Source organism: Ursus arctos, unplaced genomic scaffold, assembly GCF_023065955.2.
Source record: "Ursus arctos isolate Adak ecotype North America unplaced genomic scaffold, UrsArc2.0 scaffold_6, whole genome shotgun sequence".
NCBI lineage: Eukaryota > Metazoa > Chordata > Mammalia > Carnivora > Ursidae > Ursus > Ursus arctos.
Genome location: NW_026623078.1, coordinates 76,080,209 through 76,099,660, shown reverse-complemented (window position 1 = coordinate 76,099,660; position 19,452 = coordinate 76,080,209). Strand labels below are relative to the sequence as shown.

At 46.2% G+C, this 19,452-nt stretch overlaps 1 protein-coding gene and 1 long non-coding RNA gene across 6 annotated transcripts in view; both read left to right on the top strand.

The window, feature by feature from the left end:
* Positions 1-19,452, top strand: part of ASAP1 (ArfGAP with SH3 domain, ankyrin repeat and PH domain 1) — a 340,245-nt gene that overhangs the window by 129,727 nt on the left and 191,066 nt on the right. The gene's annotated exons all lie outside the window — the stretch shown is intronic.
* Positions 1-19,452, top strand: part of LOC130542920 (uncharacterized) — an 86,951-nt gene that overhangs the window by 54,300 nt on the left and 13,199 nt on the right. The window contains exon 2 of the long non-coding RNA XR_008957832.1: positions 1-19,452. This exon is cut by the window's left edge and continues 35,627 nt beyond it; it is cut by the window's right edge and continues 13,199 nt beyond it. This is a non-coding gene — a long non-coding RNA (uncharacterized LOC130542920).

The window sequence follows — 19,452 nt, the reverse complement described above, 5'->3', positions numbered from 1 at the left end:
TGTGACTTGAGGCTAGTGTAACCAGTCTGGTCTCTAGTTTCTTCACTAATAAAATGGGGGTGATTGATTATAAGAATGAATGGAGTAATCCATCATTAGTAAGTGCCAACAATGCACTAGGAATTTTGTAAACACTGTGTATAAAGCAGTGAAAGGTCAAGGAGTGTACTCATCAAGCTTATTTCCTAAGAGGGGCAGACCGTCAAGAGAGAAGCAAATACTCAGTTTGTTAGATGGTGATCAGTGCTAAGAAGAAAGAAAGAAGAGAGGTGCAGGAGCCTGAAGGTAGGCTTCAAGAGCAGACACCGAGTTAGCTGCGTAGATATGAGGGCAGGGCCGTGCAAAGGTAATCAGGAGCATGCCTGGCATGTTGCAGAAGCAATGAGGAGCTCATGTGGCTGAGGGAAAAAATGGAAGGAGAGGCTGGGAAGGGGGTCCCTATGGCCATGGTAAGAACTTTGGCTTTTACTCTGAATGAATAGGGAGCCTTTGGAGAATTTTGAGTGGAACAAGATGATCTGAATTGACTTTCCTTTAAAAGTGTCCCTCTGGCTACTGTGGAAGAGGGAGCCAGGTTAGGAGACTGACTGTAGGAGTAGTTCAGGTGAAGTTATCATCCAGTTGATCATATACGCCCTTTATTGAACTGAAAACATATGCAGATATTTGAACAAAATGGAGAAAAAACTAAGATTGTCGGTTACAAGCACTTGCGTGGGCAGGTGCTTACAAGACCATTGGTTGTCTGACTATAAATTGTACATGATGCTTCAGAAGGGCTGAGTTGTGAAAGCTGCTTTGGCCCTGCCCTGTTATTACATGAGACTATTGGACATGGTCAGATTCATTGATTAAAATTAAAATTGTTTTTAATCTTTATTCATCTCATCTGTTAGCATTATAAGTAGTAGTAATAATAGTCTAAGAGCAGATATAGAGAAGAAATTGAGGGGAGCGATATTCCGTTTTAGGGTGAAGGGGTCAGATTTTCAAATATGACTTTTCCTCTGGAGATTTGATATTTGTTTCTACTTAGAACTGGAACAGAGAAATAATAATGAAGGTGTTTTTTTCCTGAACACCATAAAAGATGAAAGTGTATTCAGTTTTATCATGAGTCTTAAGGATCATTGTCTTAGCAAAAAGGGGGACCATATCCTAAATCAGTGGTTCTTAATGGGTGTAAAGGTGATTTTGCCCCAGCCCCTCACCCCCCTGGGTGACATTCAGCAATGTCTGAAGGTGGTTTTTACCCCCTTGTCCATAAACTTTTTTTTTTTAATTAATAGATTTTTTTTAAAAGAGCAACTTTAGATTTACAGACAAATGGAGCTGAAGGTACCAAGTTCCGAATACTCCCTCACCATCCCTCTGCCCCAGTTTCTCCCTATCATTAACATCTTGCATTATGTGGTACATTTTATTACAGTTAATGAGCCAACATTAATACATTATTATTAACCAAAGTCTGTAGTTTACATTGGAGTTCACTCTTGTATTGCACATTCTCTGGGATATGACAAATGTATGATATGTATCCACTATTAGCGTATTATATACAGTAGTTTTACTGCCCTGAAAATCCCCTTGTGCTCCACCGGTTTATCTTTCCCGCCCTCCTTCTCAGCCCCTGGGAACCATTGATCTTTTTCCCGTTGCCACAGTTTTGCCTGTCTCGGAATGCCATGTGCCTCAGATTGCACACTATGTGGCCTCTTCAGACTGGCTTCTTTCACTTAGCAGTGCGCATGTACCGTTCCTCCGTGTCCCTCTCTCGCTTTGCTAGCTCATGTCTTTATAGCACTGAATCCTTCTTCATTGTCTGGATGGACCACAGTGTGTCTCTCCACTCTCCGGATGAAGGACGTCCTGGTTGCTTCTTTGGAGATGGTTTTGATTGTTACCTCCTTGGAAGAAGCCAGGGACACCGCAGAGCTCCTCCAGGACACCCCCACAGGACACCCCCACAGCAAAGAACTACCCAACTCAGAATGTCAGTAGTGCAGAGGTGGAGAAGCGTGGTTGAAAATACATCCTAGATCGGATAAGACAGAGTATTTTAATCACACACTTCGTTTTGCTCTGCTGGAGCGTAGTTTGAGAACCTCAGCCTTATAGCAATCCCAGCCACGTTAAGCTCCATTTTGTGGATGAAGAAACAGGCTAAGAGATGTTTGTAACCTGCCTCCGGTCGTTCTGCCAGTAAACGGCCGAAGCCAGGATTCAGACCCGCAGCTTCGGTCTCTGCACCCAAGTATGACCCTTGCACCACCTCCCCCCCTTCGTGTTATTTCAGTCTTTCCCTCTGCGTTATTTATGGATTCTTTTACTTTTGTGTTTAACCACAACGATCTTCCTTTTTTTCCCCCCTTGGTGACATAAATGTCCTGTAATCTTCTCACTTCGGTGGAAGTTCTTTGAGTACAGGCTAGGTGACTCAGTGTTGCAGAAGCAGCAAAGAGGAAGCTGCCAGGGTCCTCAGGGAGCTTTCCATCTAGTTGTCTTCCAGTTCCTCCTTCTTCATTGTCTTCTCCCCTTCGATGTGGCTGCCCCAGATGGTGAAGATACAGTGATACATGTCCTCTGATGATGCAGCTCTTCTTAGTCCCGGAACCAAAACCCTGTTTTCTCAAGAGAGCCATTTACCTAGGAAGTGATGAAACCTTAGGCATCCACCCCCCGCCCCTGCACCCCAGTTGGTGTCTGTCTCAGGGCTTGGCTGCCATCTCTGGCCTTCTTCCTGTGGCTGTGAATCCAGTTCCCTGGCACATGGCAGCTGATCTGGATAAAGAAGCTGGTTGTTCTTTTCTCAGTGCCCATCAGAGGCCTGCCCTCTCGATCTGTTCTTCCTGTTTGCTGTGAAGAACAGCTGGCAGTATTGGTTTAAAAGCCAGCATTTTTATTTGTTTGGGATTTTTGCCTATTCATTCTTAGCAGTTCTCTCATCTCTTTCAGCCGTGGGGGTAGCTGTTCATAGTGGCCCATCTTCTGGATCTGGGAAAAATGAACATCTTCCATGCCCCCTCTGCCCCCAAAGCACTACACAAGCACACATCCCAATAAAATGCTTGGTTTTTGGCAACTCAGGCTGGTTTCCATTACATTTATTTAATCTTTAGAGAAATTTCTTAAATATAAGCTTGGTACAGTGCCTTTGCTTGGTTAAGGTGAGAAGCTACATGTGGTTTTTCAAGTCTTTGTACAAACGAGTGAGCATCAGTGGGTGCGTGCACGCACGCGTTATATATAATGTGAGACGGCGGCCATGGCCACATTCTTTGTTTACGTGCCTTTCACTCCCATTGGATTGTCCACTCCTGCAGCACAAAGATTACAAGTAAGCATTGGAGTCCCTACCTAGTAGCAGGCCCTGGGCGCTGGGTTTTGGGGACCTCTGCCTTCATGGAGGCTGCAGTCTTGCCATTACAGGTGTGACCTGGTCATTCTGCTTCTGCCAGTTTTATCCTCGTTTATTCATAGTGAACGTGTGATATAGATTTAACTGAATAAACAAAGAAACAGAGCAAGACGAAACCATTGTACCTGTGCTCCTGCCCTGGACAGACCCATGTGCATAGCAGTGACCATTCAATGTAGCAGATGCTTGTCATTCATTCAGCAGCTGTTGAGTGCCAGCCCTCTGCTGGGCACTGTTCTAGGAGCTCAGGCTACAGCTGTGAACACAGACAAAAGTCCTTGCCTTCTTAGAATGTCATTCTAGAACATGATGAATATTCATCTCTGTTTAATTATGGAAATGTGCATAAAATTCTACCAGGTAACAGGGAAGGAGCAGCAGTGTACGTGGATTAGAGTCACACAGGAATTTCATTGTTTTGCAGAACACACTCTTTTGTTTGTGGGTGTAATAAGGGAAGCCACCGTGTTCATTATACATATTGAAAGAATGAGGTTTTCTCTGAGAATAAGCATTGGTACATGTCATTTCATGGTTAGGAGGTGGAGGAAGGTAGCCTAATCAGTTATGCAAGCCACTCATCATTAGGAGAGTCTGGATAAAATATAAGGTACTATTTCTTGTCATGTCCTGTGTTTATGCTGGTTCCCCACACACTCATCCGAACTAATGGGCTTTTTGGCATCATCTCTTCCAGTGCATCACAGGGAATGAATTTCTCTACTAAGAACCCCCATTATAGCTTTGTCAGACAGGGTTTTGATTTAGCGATAACACTGTGCTCTCCAGGCACAGGATGGCAAGGGGGGAGGGTCCCTGTCAGTCCTTAATTGCACGCAGCCCCCTTCTTAGAGCTGAGCCATCACTCTCTGACAGACGCTGTTCTGCTGAAACATGGCCCGAACCGGAGGTGAAGGGCCGGATGGTGTCTCTTCTACCCCGTCTTGGCCAAGGGGGCCAGCCAAGTGGTGGGCTTTTATTGTAAGAATCCAGTTGTTTAAAAAGGGAATAAGTAAATCAAGAAAAGATGTCTTCTTTATGGAAATCATAGGTTTTCTGATGGAATGGTCATGTTCAAGGTGCCTCAACTTCATTATGTGTTCTAGAAATTGAGAACTTGCCACACTAGTCTGAGAAGTGGGGTGACTGTGATTCTCTGCCTTGTGTGCACATTAGAACCACAATGAGAACTGTTAAAAATCCCAGGCCGCACCCAGACCAATTAAATCAGAAACTTAGGGGAGAGCCTGGGCGGCCTCGGGTGATCCTCCCGCACTGCCCACGCCGAAAACTTTGGCACTGTGGTGGTGCCAGCCACACAAGGCATTTACCTTCTGAAAATCAGGAAATGGGGGTAACATAAAAATTTTAGACTTTCCTTAAAAGGAGAAACATATGACAGGGTGAGTTCATGTAGATACCCTAACCTGGTTTGATTTTAAACTCCTGCGTTTGTTTAAGGCTGAAAGCCACATGTGTTGTTTCGTGGCCTGATCAGTGGGAAATTCTGGGAACTTCTAACTCTTTTGTATTGACTTTGCAGTGTATGTGCGTGAATTGTTCTTTTTTTCTTATTTGGCCACCAAATTGTGTGTGTTATAGCTTGTTTATTTTTCATTCCTTGCTTTGGCTAAATTGTTTTTCAGGGAACTGCCTGAGTCCTCATTTAATTAACTTCCGTCTCCTGCACATGTGGCTCGTTTCACGCTCTGCCCTGTTAGTGGCTTTCTTTTCTACTGCAGAGGCTCATATGAAAAAATATCTACCTAGGCTTTTTATACTGTTTGTTCTCTGAAGCTCATTATTTCTGATCTTGAAACATCATGTTTTTAAATGCGTTTTTTAATAGGAATTTTTTCTCTGAACTGCTTTTGCTGCTGCTGCTGTTGCTCCTTCTGGTTTTGAACTTACTTAACTCTGTTCTGGAAAGGTCCTGCTGTGTTTCCATCTTCTTGATTACCATCTCTTTAAACCCTCAATCCCTTTGTTTTCCCCCCACTGTCGAAGTGCAATGCTTGGTCCGCCTTTCTATCTAGTCACAATTTATGGGGAGTGACAGCAGTGTGCACTTCAATCGTATAGCACCCAAGCCCATCTATCACTGTGTTCCAGCAAACGCCCTGTCTGGATCTGCATCCTTCAGAGGCGTGGGGCTGGTGTCATGGCAGACAGTGCCGGCACACAACACTTGACTTGTGAGTGATGTCCGGTTACTAGCTCTGCTGAGTTGATCGGTGACCTATTTTGACATCATCAGTCCCCATGCATTTATGCTGCACTAAAGCAGTGTTGTCACTGCCAGAGCCTCCAAATGTTAGAGAGACAACCAGCCGGTTTCCCAGTGTCCCTGGGCTCCAAGGCACGGAGCACGGGCTCATCTGCACACAGCGCAGTGCGCAGCTTGCCCTTGAACGGTTCACAGCCTCACTTGTTGCCGCTGTGCAGACGCACTGGGGCACAGACACACCCTGGTGGACACCCAGCCCCCCCCCAACCCCTTCTCAGTCTCTCCTTTAATCTTTACTTTAGTTTCCCACCTTCAACAGCCCTCTCAGTTATGAGGCCATTTGTTTCAGCAGTACAGATTTTTGTTTATTTGCTTCTAAAGTTCATAGCATGTGCCAGGCACTCTGCTAGGTGCTGAGGTGCAACGGAGTATATGACACGTGGTTTCTGCCTCCCTAACACCCGTAGTCTGGTGGGGGACACAGACAAGTAAACAGGAATTTACGGTGACGTGCATGGGGAGAGGGGTGGGCGTCCAGGGCGGAGGAGCGCCTAAGCTACTGGGTCACAGGAGGATTTCCAGAGGAAGTGACACCTCAGCTAGGACCCAAAGCATAGAGGTGGGGGGGAACCTACCACTTTTGAGAAACCATAGCTGGAGCATGTTGGGGAGAGAGGATGGAACTGAGGCTGGAAAGACAGCAGGGCTTTATCCTTAGAGCAGCAGAAAGCTTTTAGGGTTTGCAGCCAGCGATTGGCATGATTTGCCTTTAGGAAGGACCTCTCTCTCCAACTGCAGTGTGGAGAATGGACTGAACGGGACAAGAATAAACGAAGGTGACCAGTATTTGTAGACTGTTAAAAATGACCCAGCAAAAGCTGTTGGGGGCCTGGTCCGGGAAGGGGAAATGGCAAGAGAAGATCGGAGAAAGGACCCGAGTAATATTGAACCCAGCACTGCTCTCTGGGGACGCAGTCCATGCTTGGCTTCTGTCCGCCTGATCTTACCTCGATCTCCATCTGTGTCTCACATCACATTGAGAAGAAGATGCACATTAGCTTCCTACTAATCAAGACTTCTTCATGGATACAGCCACTTACAGGTTTCCTGTCCCTTTCTGGGTTTCTAGATCCTTGGGCTAAAGCATGGGATTGGTTGTGTAATGTCCTAAATCTTTAGCTAGCTCTTTGTCATCTCTGTAGAACCCTAGATTCCAGCAAGTTAGAGCAGAATGATTCCTTAAGGTTCATCCTAGCCAGTCCTCCGTGTTCTAGTAGTGAATACTTGGTGGCCTGGAGAAGGGAAATGACTTGCTCACACCATCTCTGAGAATTAGGACAAACCAGATGTTTTGACTCGCAGTTAGGTGCTTCTTTGGGCTGGACAACTGCTTCTCAGACTGTTTGAATGCACGAGTGTGTTACTGTGCTCGTTCTGTGTCCCCCACTCCTTCTCAGCTGCACGGACCGCTCTGAAAACGTGTGGCAGGTAAACAAATCAAGGCTGGTCTTTGGTGTGCCCTTCTTTTAAGGCCCTGGGCTTCTCCTGAAGGGGTAGTGTGTTCTCTCCTAGCACTGCCTGTCCTGTCACCTTCCTCTCTGACAGCAATGAACTCATATCCTGGATTCTTCTTTCTTGAGCCGCTAGGTGGGTGGCAGGGATCAGAAGGACTCCAGGGGCTTCTTTAGGGCTTTGTTCTGGTGAGAGGTGGTCTTGCTGCATTTCTTTTCTTTGCAACCTGGCAGCCAGGAGCCTGGGCTTAGGAATCAGACTGTGTGTGAGTCCAGGCTGTGTCACTTGCCCACTGGGCAAGTTTTGCATCAGTGAAATAGGGGCAGTCCAACTACAGATTTAAAAAGATAATATATGTGAGGGCGCCTGGGTGGCTCAGTCAATTAAATGTCTGACTTCGGCTCAGGTCATGATCTTGGGTCCTGGGATCGAGCCCCATGTCAGACTCCCTGCTCGCTCTGTGGGGAGTCTGTTTGTCCCTCTGCCCTTCCCCCCACTCATGCTGTCATGCTCTGTCTCTCAAATAAATAAATAAAATCTTTTTTAAAAAGATAATATATGTTAAGAAATGCAGTACAGTGCGTGGCACTTAGCTGATGCTCAGTAAATGGGGACTGTGTTTATACTAGATTATTGTTCTCTGTCCCTGTATTACAGTTTGCCAGACCATCAGTTTAACCAGTTGTCCTGTGTTGATTCCTTGATAAGATTTCAGGAGAATGGGATCTTTGTTTCTGAGTGACAGGTTATAAATTCTTGTCTCTCTCACCCTCCCTGAACCATGTCAGTTAACCTTGAAAGCACCGGACTCTGGAAACAGTGAGAACCAGTGGGCAGTGAGAGTCTTCAGCCTTCAGGACAAGTGTTCCCTGCTTTGGAAGCCAGCTGAATTTTTTTTTTTCTTTGAAACTTTTTGTGTAGTCCCCCTTGTGCTCTGAAACACAGGAAGGATTATAAAGAAAGGGCAAGGTGGTACAAAGCCACTCTTCCTAGATGCAGGATTGGAGAGTGGCAGGAGGTTAATATTTGAACAGGGAAATGTAATGAGCCATCCTCTTTCAGCTTCTGCTCAGTGGGGTAACAACATGGGTTTAGGAAAAGAAAAGAGGAAAGTGAAGGTGGAAAGAACAATTTAAATAATGTAGACAGCCTGCTTAACATTCCCCTTAAGAACTCTGCTCTGGGGTGAGCATGACATGGCTGTTGAGGAAGGTTTTCATGGAGCTAAAGGTAAATCTTATGAACGGAGAACCTGTTTTGTTACAGAGAAGCATCCAGATGCAAACATCCCCTTTACCTGGTATTGGATCGGATAAATCTCTGCTTGTGGGAAGTGCCATCCTCAGAGTGGGAATCCTTTGAGAAGTCAGTATCCTGAGCAAGACTGCATACAGAAGAGAAGGCAGGCTTTTGATAGGTCTGAGGTTTCTTCTGAGAAGAGATGAGCTGAGGCACTGAAGTCTAATAAGCAGCTCCCGGGAAAGCCCTGGGCTGGGGTTTCAGAAGTGAGCAAGGTGGCCTGGCCCTTGGCTCATTACGGGGGAATCCAGCAGTCTCTTTGATGGGTGGTATTTTGGGAACTACAAGGAAGGGCTTTTGGGAGCAAAGATGGGACTGATAAAAGAAAAAATTTTTGTTTAATATAGCCCAGCTCCTAAACTTAATGTATTTCATTTTGCAGTGTAGCACAGCCAGGACCTGGTCCAAAAATGTTTCTGAAATCTCTGTGAAACCTCGTTAAGGACTGATTATTACAAGTCTTCTTGTGCCACAGTTTCCTGATATTTTTAGGAACCATTCTGGAGACCAGTGGGAGCACAGGTTGTAGGACAGCCAGCGTCAGGCCCACGTCATGCCTATCAGCCGGTTTGCAGCTTATTACAAAAGCCTTCCTGCTCCCGGCTCAGGCCTTCCAGGGACCAGGCATGTGTATTTAACAGCTGCATTCATTGTGTGCTTACCTTCTGCCACATGTTTTATATACATTATCTCATTTAAACCTCATGGTAGCTCTAGGGCAAGCATCGTTTTTCCTGTTTTATAGGTGAGGACCCTGCGGCTACTAAGGATTTCTATGGAGCTTGCCTAGGGTCCCACCGCTTGTAGGTGTCAGAACTTAAGGAATCCAGCTCTGTGTGATTCAGGAACCACTGCTTTTTCCACAGTAGTTCTGGGTAATCACTCTAGTACGGTCTTTGCAGAAAAATGAATTAGCGTCAGGGCTTTAAATCCTTCTGAGAGAAAATTTAGGACATCTTTATTATTCTCCTCTCTGCTCTGTGCTAGGCCCCATCCACATTCCCGTAGATTGGCTTTGTTCATCTTCTTGACTTCCAGATATGTTAATTTTGAAAAGAAGGCATCTCATCATCTTTTTAATGGCTTCCATTCTCTTCCGAGTTAAACCAAAGAGCCACTTGTCATTTGCCTCAGTAATTAGACTGTGACTTTCAGTGGCTGCTAGAGTTGGCCTTCTGCTGGCTTGACTTGTGTTAAAGTGGTTCTCTGTTCTCATGGGCCAGGTGGGGACATGTGACTTTTGATCCTCCCCCATCCATCATCCCCACCCCCAGGAGCACAGCAGTGGCCCTGGTACAAGAGCAGAGAACCTGGGTCTGCAGAAAGGCCACTGTGTGCTGAACACTTCAGTCACTTTGAACGTGTTGTCTCGTGGACTCTCTCCAGCAGTCGCAGAAAGGTACTGTCGCTGTCCCCAAGGTGGAGGTGCACCTGATCCATGCTGGGTTTGGGTTTCAAACCCAGCTCTGTCCCGCTCCTGTAAGGATCATGTCGTGGGGAAGGGCTGGGGTGACTTAAGAAGGGGGGCTTCCCGGGATGCAGGGGACATGACTAGGGTACCGGGAAACCGCTGCCTCTGCCGCTCCCTATTTTCACTGTTGTTCGGGACCTGTCACCAGGGGCTGCATACTCATGCAGTGAAAATCATAAGAGATCCAACTCCCAGAACTCGTTACAGTAGGCAGAAGGCAGTTCGTTTCGGTTATTGGGTGGAAAAACCCTCTGTGGTTGATTGAGAGAAGTTACTTCTAACAGCAACCAGCGTTTCCTCACACAGTGTTGCTGCTGTTGTCCCATTTCCTCATCTACAACACGTGGCTGCTAATATGTGGTATGGGATGGAGAAGTGAGATTCTGACCCAAAGTATTAGAGAGCCCAGCACTCACGGAGGGACTCCCGTTGCGTTAGTGGGTACATGGCCTCGTCCAGCTCATCATTGCTTCCCTTGACGCCTCAGCCATGCAGGGCACATCCGTGGTGCGCTTTCAGTAAATGTTGTCGAGTTTCTTTATTTTACGCCTTCACTCACTACACAGATATTTGAGCACCTAGCCCTGTGCCAGACAAAGGTGGCTGTAGGCACTTAACACACCAAAGGCATTTATATTCTTGTGAGATACTATCATTTACCAAATTAATCCAAGGAAAATGACCCAGGGATGACTGGTGGTCAGGCAGGGACCTTTGAGGTTATGAGCACAAAGCTGATTTTGAAATCTTCCTCATCTCTGTGGGTCATTACTCTGGGGCTGGGGATGTCTGTACTACTTCTGACTTTGCTGTCAGAATGGGACCTTGAGCTCTCATCTAAGCTGGCTGGACCTGAGAATATCTTGCCACTGCTCTGTCACTAAAGGATGATCTAATGTGTGTGGTGAGGCTGTTTGGTTTCAAGAAATGGTGGTTTGCTGGGGCCCAGGGGATGGATATTGGAAGTTAGGAAAGAGCTAGAAATTCAAGTCTGCCTCAGGTGACTGGATCCACTCTTTGAAAGGGTCTTGGTGACTCCCTCAGTTTCTTGTACTCACTATCGGGCCAGGGGACCGGTAGCATCCACATCACCTGGGAGCTTCTTAGAAATGCCGGTCTCTACTCTGGACCTATTGGATCAGATCTGGATTTTAACAGGGTTCCCAGGTGTTTATGTACAGTGTGGGAAGCAAACTTTGGAGAAGGAAAGGCCATTCTGTAGATGCTGAGCCTAGGACGAGAATATGGTAGTCGTCGTCAGTTGTGAACAGTGCTGCCCGTTAGGGTGACTTTTCCTCACTCTCTAATACTTGCCAAGTATCGTGAGCAACAGAATTCCAGACTGAGCTGCTAACTGCGTGAAGGCGGCGTGATTGCTGATGAAAGCAGTAGTACATTCGCGTTAGAAACCATCGCTGTGTCCATCCTCTCCTCGGATCCCACAGCAGTCTGTGACAGTGTCTCATCCCTGCTTTGTATGTAATACAGGTGAAGCGCAGAGATTATGTCACGTGCCTGCAGTCACACAGTGGTGTGCTGTCGCACTCTTTGAACCCAAGTTTTAAAACTCCTAATTCAGAGCTTGTTTTGTTTTTAATCATCTAATGTTTCCATATTGAGGTATCAGAAATCCTCTATCAATGCCATTGCTTTTGGGTTGGTGCACACAGGGTACATGAGATGGTTTTAGGTGGAGAAGAATCTGGGCCAGGAATGGAATTTTGCAGTAATTGACTTCTGGAAAGTTTGTGGCTGTTTCTGATTTAGAGCCTGGAACAGCAAACCATTTCCCTTGTAGCCAGCTCAGAGGACCCTGCCTGCTCTGCAAAACCTCCAGTGGCGGGAGGGGACAGACAGTTGTTTGCCCCATTAGTGTATTTTTACTCATGCTCCTGTTACAAAGCTGATCACTACGTATCTTAACTACCTGACTTATTACCTACCTACGCAGCCAGCCTGTAAGCTCCCTGGGGACCTAGAAAGAGTCCTGTTCACTGCTGTAGCCCCAGAGCCTGGCTTGTTTTGGCGCTGCATACATGTTCAGTGTACGAATGCGTGCATGCATAATCCAGCCTCATTGCCCTTCTCCCCCTGCCCTCCCCCCATTGTCTGCTCTTTATGGATTTTTTAATAGAATCTGAAAGGGGGGAACAGGAAGTGTAATGGTGGCAGATAAAATTTTTAGTTTGGCTCCTCTCAGTAGCTTTTGGGAAAGCGTTTTAAGGAAAGGAGTCTCACTTTGGAGCTTGAGAGAGTGGTGAATAAACAAGCATGGACCTTGGCTGTAGTCTATGGGGAATACTTGCGCGCTACCTTTCCTCAGTGTCCCCTTGTAACCAGAGGAATGTAACAGGTGACATTCTAGGAAGCCCAGGTGTGACCAGGCTTTTCCAGTTTGGAAAACTTGAAAATACGGTGGCTTGGGATCTAATGAATTTGTTTATGTCTGGAAGTGGAAGTGAATCTTACTCCCTGCTAAGTAGGGGACCTCCGCTGCTTTTTTCAAGGTGTGAATGAAACCTGTTCATTTGTTCACTGCACTAATTCACAGCGACAAAGCGTTTCTGTGGACCTTTTCCTTCATTTGGACAGTAAGTCGTGGATTACAGACAGGTGGAGGCAGAGGGGAGGGGGCAGAGGAACAAGAAACTGGCCTAGGTCTTACATAATTTTTTCTCTGGAATTAATTCACTTGGAGTATATACTCTAGCAACTGTATTTGCTCCAGCATTTTTCTTTTGATGTCAGTCTTGGTTTCATCTCTGAGTTTTTTCAACAGGAGAATTTGACATTCACATTCTGAGAGTGCCCTGTAAAGTTTCCAAGTACATGCTAGCTTCCCTCGTGTGTCTGGCTGGCGGGGGATGTGAATATACATATACAAGAATCTGTGGTTCAGTTTTAGCTGCAGCAGAGGCAGGCCCCAGGGGAAAAGTCAAGATAACTGGATTCCTGAAATGGTAACTTGGCAACTCCTCTTTTCTGTTTCTGAGCATGCAAAATGTTCTTTAGTTTCAGAAGATAAGTAGCTCGTATTTGTAAAGGTCTTCCTTAAAATGCTGCATTGACTGCATCAAGAGCCCTTATAATCCTTACTCCCTTTAACTCAGGGTACATGTCTTCAGCTTGAAAGCAAGGCGGGACAGTGTGTATGACAAGGTATTAAAATTGATTGTGCCTTCCTGACACCATGAAAGGAAGGAGAAGTAACGTCCTATGTATTAAAATGCAAGGTTTTGTGGTGGTTCAAAGCACCTGCCAGCAAATAGTCCCAAGGTAAAGATCAGCAAGGTTTGGGATTGGTGGAAGGGATTTGACATTTTGAAGGGCCTCATGGACGTGACCACAGCTGGAAGGATTGACCACCACTGGAATGAGGGGTAGCCGGAAGGACTTAGGTGCTTCTTTAAGAAATCAGACACAGGTCCCTGAGCAGAGTAGGCTGGACTAGGACATCATAAAACCCTGGTTCAGGTATGCACCTGTTTTTTTGTTTGTTTGTTTTTAAGATTTATTTATCTCTTTTAGAGAGAGCAGGGGGAGAGGCAGAGGGAGAGAGAGAATCTCGAAGCAGACTCTCCCTGAGCATGGAGCCTGAGCATGGGGCTCGATCCCAGAACCCTGAGATCATGACCTGAGCCGAAATCAAGAGTTGGAAGCTCAACCGACTGAGCCACCTAGGCGCCCCAGTATGCACCTGAAGAAGGCTTCCTCAGCTGTGCCATGAAACTTCATGGTTAAATCCGGGGAATCTGGCTCCCTAGGTGAAGGTTAATGCCTAGTCGTTGAATGGATGTGCAGGCTAGCCTCCTGAATGCCCTTTCCCCGCTTAGTCTCAGAGCGAATGTGTAATTGCTGGCTGAGCTCTGTAAAGACACGACAGCAGGTAGGACACTTCAGCCCCAAATGAACCATTTCCTGGTAAGCATTAGCAGAGAGGTCCTACCTGTCAGAGAGGCTCTGTATACTCTCTAAAATATCCTTTTATTAACAGTTGTTTTAACAGGGGATGTTTTTCTGTAGCAGCTGTTAAAAAACAATGGAATTATTCCAATGAGTCAATTTTGGGGAACTAAATTGAGGAATGATGCCTTTGAAGTCAGATACTAGAACCAAAAGGTTAAAAATACATTAAAACTCCCAGTTTTATTTTTAAAAAAAGTCTCAAATGAAAAGTCTCAAGTAGTTTCCAGCATGGTTGAAGAGATAAGCTTTCCACATTTGCATTAATTAGAAGGAGAGTCATTTAGTGCTGATTACGGGGTCTGTACGGCTGTGACTCAGCAAAGGGAGACGGGTTCCAGGGGTTCCATAGTGCATTCCTGTAGGAGGACTGGAGCAGAGCTTGAAGGCCGGGCTTTGGGAGGCCTCTCTGGGGCTTGATTGACTGCATGTGGAGCATTCCAGGGAGAGGGGCCTGGGCCAAAGGAGGGTCACTGCAGGGACCCGATGGGCAACAGAGTATACATGTGAAATTTTAGAGAACTGTCAGGTCAATTTATCAAATCTTTCCTGGGCCCCTCCTATGTGCTAGGCTGAGCGAGAAGGGCTATGGATACAGAGTTGACAAAACCCAGGCCTGGATGGCCCCATGGGAGTTTCCTGTATTAAAGGGCCCAGTAATAAACTATGACACGGTTATGGTCCCTAACATAATCTAGCTCTGCTAGTTTGCACACCAGCCATGTGAGATTGGCCTTATGCCTAGTTTGCAGATGAGAAACTCCAAGTGCATACAGTTTGGGTGCTTTGCCGCCAGTGCTGGGTTTCAGTCCCTGGCCCTCAGAGTTTATAGCCTCATCACACTGTGTTTCCCTTGGGCTAGAAAACGTAGCCTATCTAGGCCTGCCCTGCAAATCATCTTACTGCCCTCCTCACAGATAGATGGGTAGATAGGTAGAGAGATTAGACAGACAGATTGAATAGACGGGACACTTAGTGGTATCCCAGGAGGGTATGACTGAATGAGTGTGTGCATGTCACCTCTGTGTTGGCCCTTGTTCCACTGGTTCAAGGTCTTCCTAATGTGCAGTGGCCTCACCTACCCTGTGTCTACCCTTATTATCCCCCACCATCCTTCACGTGCTCTTTCCATCCCTCTCTCTGGTATTTGTGCAGTTGGAGGCCTTGGGCAGAGAATGCGCAAACACCTGTGAGTCTCAGCCCCTCACCTGGAGGTGTGTATGCAGTCAGTTGTTTGATTAGAATCAAATAATTCTGCTTCACAGCCTCTGGTTCCCCTCTCATACCACACTCCGCCTTGTTCCTCTGCTTTGTTCCCGGCTGCATTGCTGGGCAGGGGGCACTCCCTGCCCTGCTGAGAGGAGCTCCTTCAGGCTCCCCACAGGCTGGCCCTCAGGGAATCCACCCCCAAATGGTGCTCACTCTCCTTTCTGCCTGGTTCAGCCCTTCTTCCATCTGGGGCACCTCCCTTTGGCATGAGGGCCTGCACCCTCCTGAGCGTGTCCTCCAGTGTCAGTCTATCTATCTTGTTCATGAACCGGTGCTTGGGTTAATGTTCCCCGAAGGCGAGGACGTTTGCTTCCCTATCATTTCCTAATGACGAGCCCACAGACAGTAAGGGCATCTGCTCACTTGTGCATTCGCGTAGACAGCCCAGCGCTCTGTTACGTTCAGTACACGTGTCGGGTGCTCTGCACCCTGAATGGCCACCTCAGGCCCGGTGTCACCAGAAGCAAGCAGGTGATGGCGGTGGCTTCTTGCACGCCAGCTGGGTGTCGAGCAGGCGCTGAGTGCTTCTCCTGCCCAAACTCCTGTGAGGCTTGCAGCAGCCTGTTTTTACCGAGGAGGAAACTGAAACACACAGTGGTAAGGCTCTTGCGCAAGCGGGATGAAGGCTCCGGGTTCTGGCCCCCGGACGCCGTCTGTAACCACAGCACCTTCCGTACATGGAGGCGTTCTCCCACCTGCCGGGACTCTCAGTTTTGTGAATGGTATTTTTTTTTTAATATCACGCTAAGCGATGGGCTTACACTGCGAGTGGAAATAGAATCTCATAAAAATGGTGAGATAAACATCAGCGAAACAAATGCCAACTTTGTTTTTAGTTAATTGAGAGTAATTTTGCCAATTCGTTTTACAGCAGCTTTTTATCATGGCCCCATATTCACCAAAGCTCATCACCGTCAGCGTTGGACCAGAGGTTGTATGCTGTACCGCAGGCCGTCCTGGTTCCCGAAACCCTCTCTGAGATGTGGAGCGAATCCCTGTGCTTCTCCGAGCCTTGTTTTCCTTATCTGGGAAATAGAGATAGTCATTCTTCCTGGCAAATCTCTTGTGAGGCTTGAGGGAGACAACCATGTTCTCTCCCAGGCCCATACCTGGCACTACCAGGTTCGCTGTAACTCAGGGCTAAAAAGAATAGGTATTTCAGAAATCTGTCATTACTTGGCGCTGGTTTGCTGATGTAGGACGGGTGCGGAAGTATTTATCATGTCTGCCACTAAGGCCTTGGCTACTTATTTTTTATTTTTAATCCATATGTGGAGCACTGTGGGTGCTTTTCTCAGCAGGGTTAAAACATAACAGTTAAACAGAAACCAGAGGCGCAAACCTTCCACTGTGATACGCAGAAAAAAAATATTTCGTGTTTTTAAAGAAAATCTGGCTGTTGCCTGTGGAACACAAAAACTGATACCAGCTTCTCTTCCAACTGAATTTGAATGCCAGATTGACAGTGATCATGGGTGTCTTCCCAGAGCTTTCAGAAAAACAAAACCAACCTGTTGTGTTTGTTTCATTTTCCAGAGATCCCAGGGTTATCATTGGCTGGGTATTTTAGCTGCTACACACGTGAGGACTCTTTCCATTTCAGTAATTAAAACAACATTTTTTTTAAAGCTTGCTCTTGAATAGATAAATATGATTATAATTACATTTTTCCTTGGTTTTATTTAGACCACCAAAAATGATTCTAGTGAAAAGATCATTTTGTTTTGGCCGACATACATAAAATTCTCTTCATTCATGAGATTCCATGTTCACTAGTGCTCATAGGTTGGCACTAAGCCTTTTTTTTTTCTTTTTCTTTTTCACTTAATGGTTAAAAACTCTTTGAGTATTACATTTTTATTTGTGTGTGTTTCTGGAAATTCCATAAGGAAGGTAGACTATTTAAAGTCATTACTAGTATATCCTAGTTTGGGGGGAGTTTTTTTTGTGTTTTTTGGTTTTTTTTGGTTTTTTTCTAATCCTTTCTCTTTATGCTTCCTGTGAGAAAATGAGTGTGGGTTTCCAGGCCTTCCTTTTCTCATTGGTTTGGTGTTCCCTGAAGTAATTCACTCCAAATTTGTAGTCAGGGAAGACTCAGGTGTTAAGGAACCAGTAGGACCATCATTGTTAGCAGCAGGTCTTGACCAATGTCATGGGCCATGAGTTGAATGTGGGGCAGGGAGGTTTCTGGTTCCTCTTTCACTGGCATTAGGCCCACACGTTGTGGGCAGCCACCCACTTAGGATGAGTGGGAAGGGGGAGTAGAAAGGAAAGAGCAGTTTCACTGTCTCCTGAGGAGATTGATCACAGTTTCTTTATGGACGGAGGAGATGTTAGGAAAGACGTTTTCTTTGCCAAGCTGACATGCTCCATCCGTGGCCGCTGAGACACTTAGAACTGCATTGCCAAATTACCCCTCACCCCCACCGGCTGCACCTTACCATCACAGTCCACGTGTGGTCACCGTGGTTCATTATCAGTGATTCCCAGACATAACTAGAGGAAGCCATTGGTCTCGCTGAGTGGCGACACCTGTCTTCACTATTCTCAGCTGTACCCTGGCTCGTTCCCTTTGATTCTCAGCTCAGCCCCCTTAACGCTTGGTCTTCATAAAACACAGCTCGCCCTGCTTAAAATCTTTCTTGGGCTCCCTTATCACCCTTGCAGGAAAAGTGTAGTTACCACAGTTTGGCTCCTGTTTTTACCTTCCTGGCCTTCCGTTGAGCCCCACACCCTGTGGGCTGAATCACACCAGACGTGATCACTTTAATCCAGTGATAGATCCAGTTCATGGGGCATGGCTATTTTTAGAATGCTTGTTTGCCCAATATTCATTTTCCTGTTCCCGTTGCCCCAGTGTTTGAGATCTGGGATTATGATTACTGAGTTTCTTAGTTTTGTGTACAGAAATTTTTTTTTAAAGGCACTCATTAAGGTGCCCCAGACTTTCGAGAAATGCTGTACATCTGATTGGCCACTTCTGTCCCTTTCTGGAGCTGGGTCGTGTCTGTGAAGATGTCTGCCCTCCATGCCAGTGAACTGGGGGTTAGGGAGGAGGTGGGGTGGTGGTGAGAGCCGTCCCGATCACATCCTCAGTCCCTCATGAAGTAGCTTCCATAGTCAGTGAAATGTCTACTTGTGGGCTCTCCAGATGAGTTCCTCCTGGTTTCTGGTGATTTCCTGCATCAGAGGAGTCTGACTGCTTGTCCTGAAGCTGCTCAGACTTACGTGCTCGTGGAGACTTTGCCTTCCATTCAAACATGGGCTTCCCTTCCTACATGGCACATTTTTTTAAGCACTCTCCCTGGGAATTTATCCTGGCTTTTCTATTTAGGCAGCTACTGACAGGATTCTACTTTCCCATCAAACCAGATCTGAATTCTTCTGCCTGATTTTCAGGCCTGTACTATCTGACCCTTCCTTCTGTATTCAGATGCACCTGTGACTTGCTGTTCTTACCAGGCTGTCTTCTCTCTCCGCTCCCAAACACTGTCCTTACCTCCTGGCCTTCACGTGGCCTCGCCATTCTTTTGCAGCCATCTACTCCCAGTCATCCGTTAGAGCTGCTCCCAGATCCTGTGTTCTCTGCAGAGTGGTGCTTGACTACTCCAGGCTGCGTGGACATAATTTCCCTCCTTCCTACGGTAGTCACTGTGGAGCTCACAAATGAGTGACCCCCCAGCCACATCCAGCCCATAGACATCCTGTGTGTTCAACCATATTTGACCTGGTGGTTGTCATGTATGTGTCAAGAAACTTCACAGAGATAGTGGGTTTCCGGTTTGCTTTGAAAAATCAGACCATTTGGTAACATGACTCTCTTAACCTAGTAGCTGCCTTTCATAAATGGTGAATGTTGTTCCCATGTTGCCCCAATCATACCCTCTCCCTGTAACAGACCTTATTAAGCTCTGATAATCTCTCTTACTAACATTATCTTCCTGGCTCCAGGAAGCATCTGCATTTGTGACCCCTTGGTTTCCAGTCTGTATCATCCTCTCCCCCTACCCTCTATTTTCAAATTATTTGTGTGATTTTTGTGAGAATAGGGATGGCAGCATTTTTTTTTAATAATTTCCCCAAGAGTGTCCATACTCTTCTACCAAACTGATCATTAGTTTTGATATTTTAGCTTGAATGCCATAGTTGATGTACACATGACAGAACTTTTTTTTTCTTATTTAATACACTCTACCTTGCATTAGCAGCATTTGAAAACCTTTGCACCTTAATATTATCATGAACAGATTATGCGACACATACCTCCGAGTCTCTGGGGGTAGTAGGCTAGAG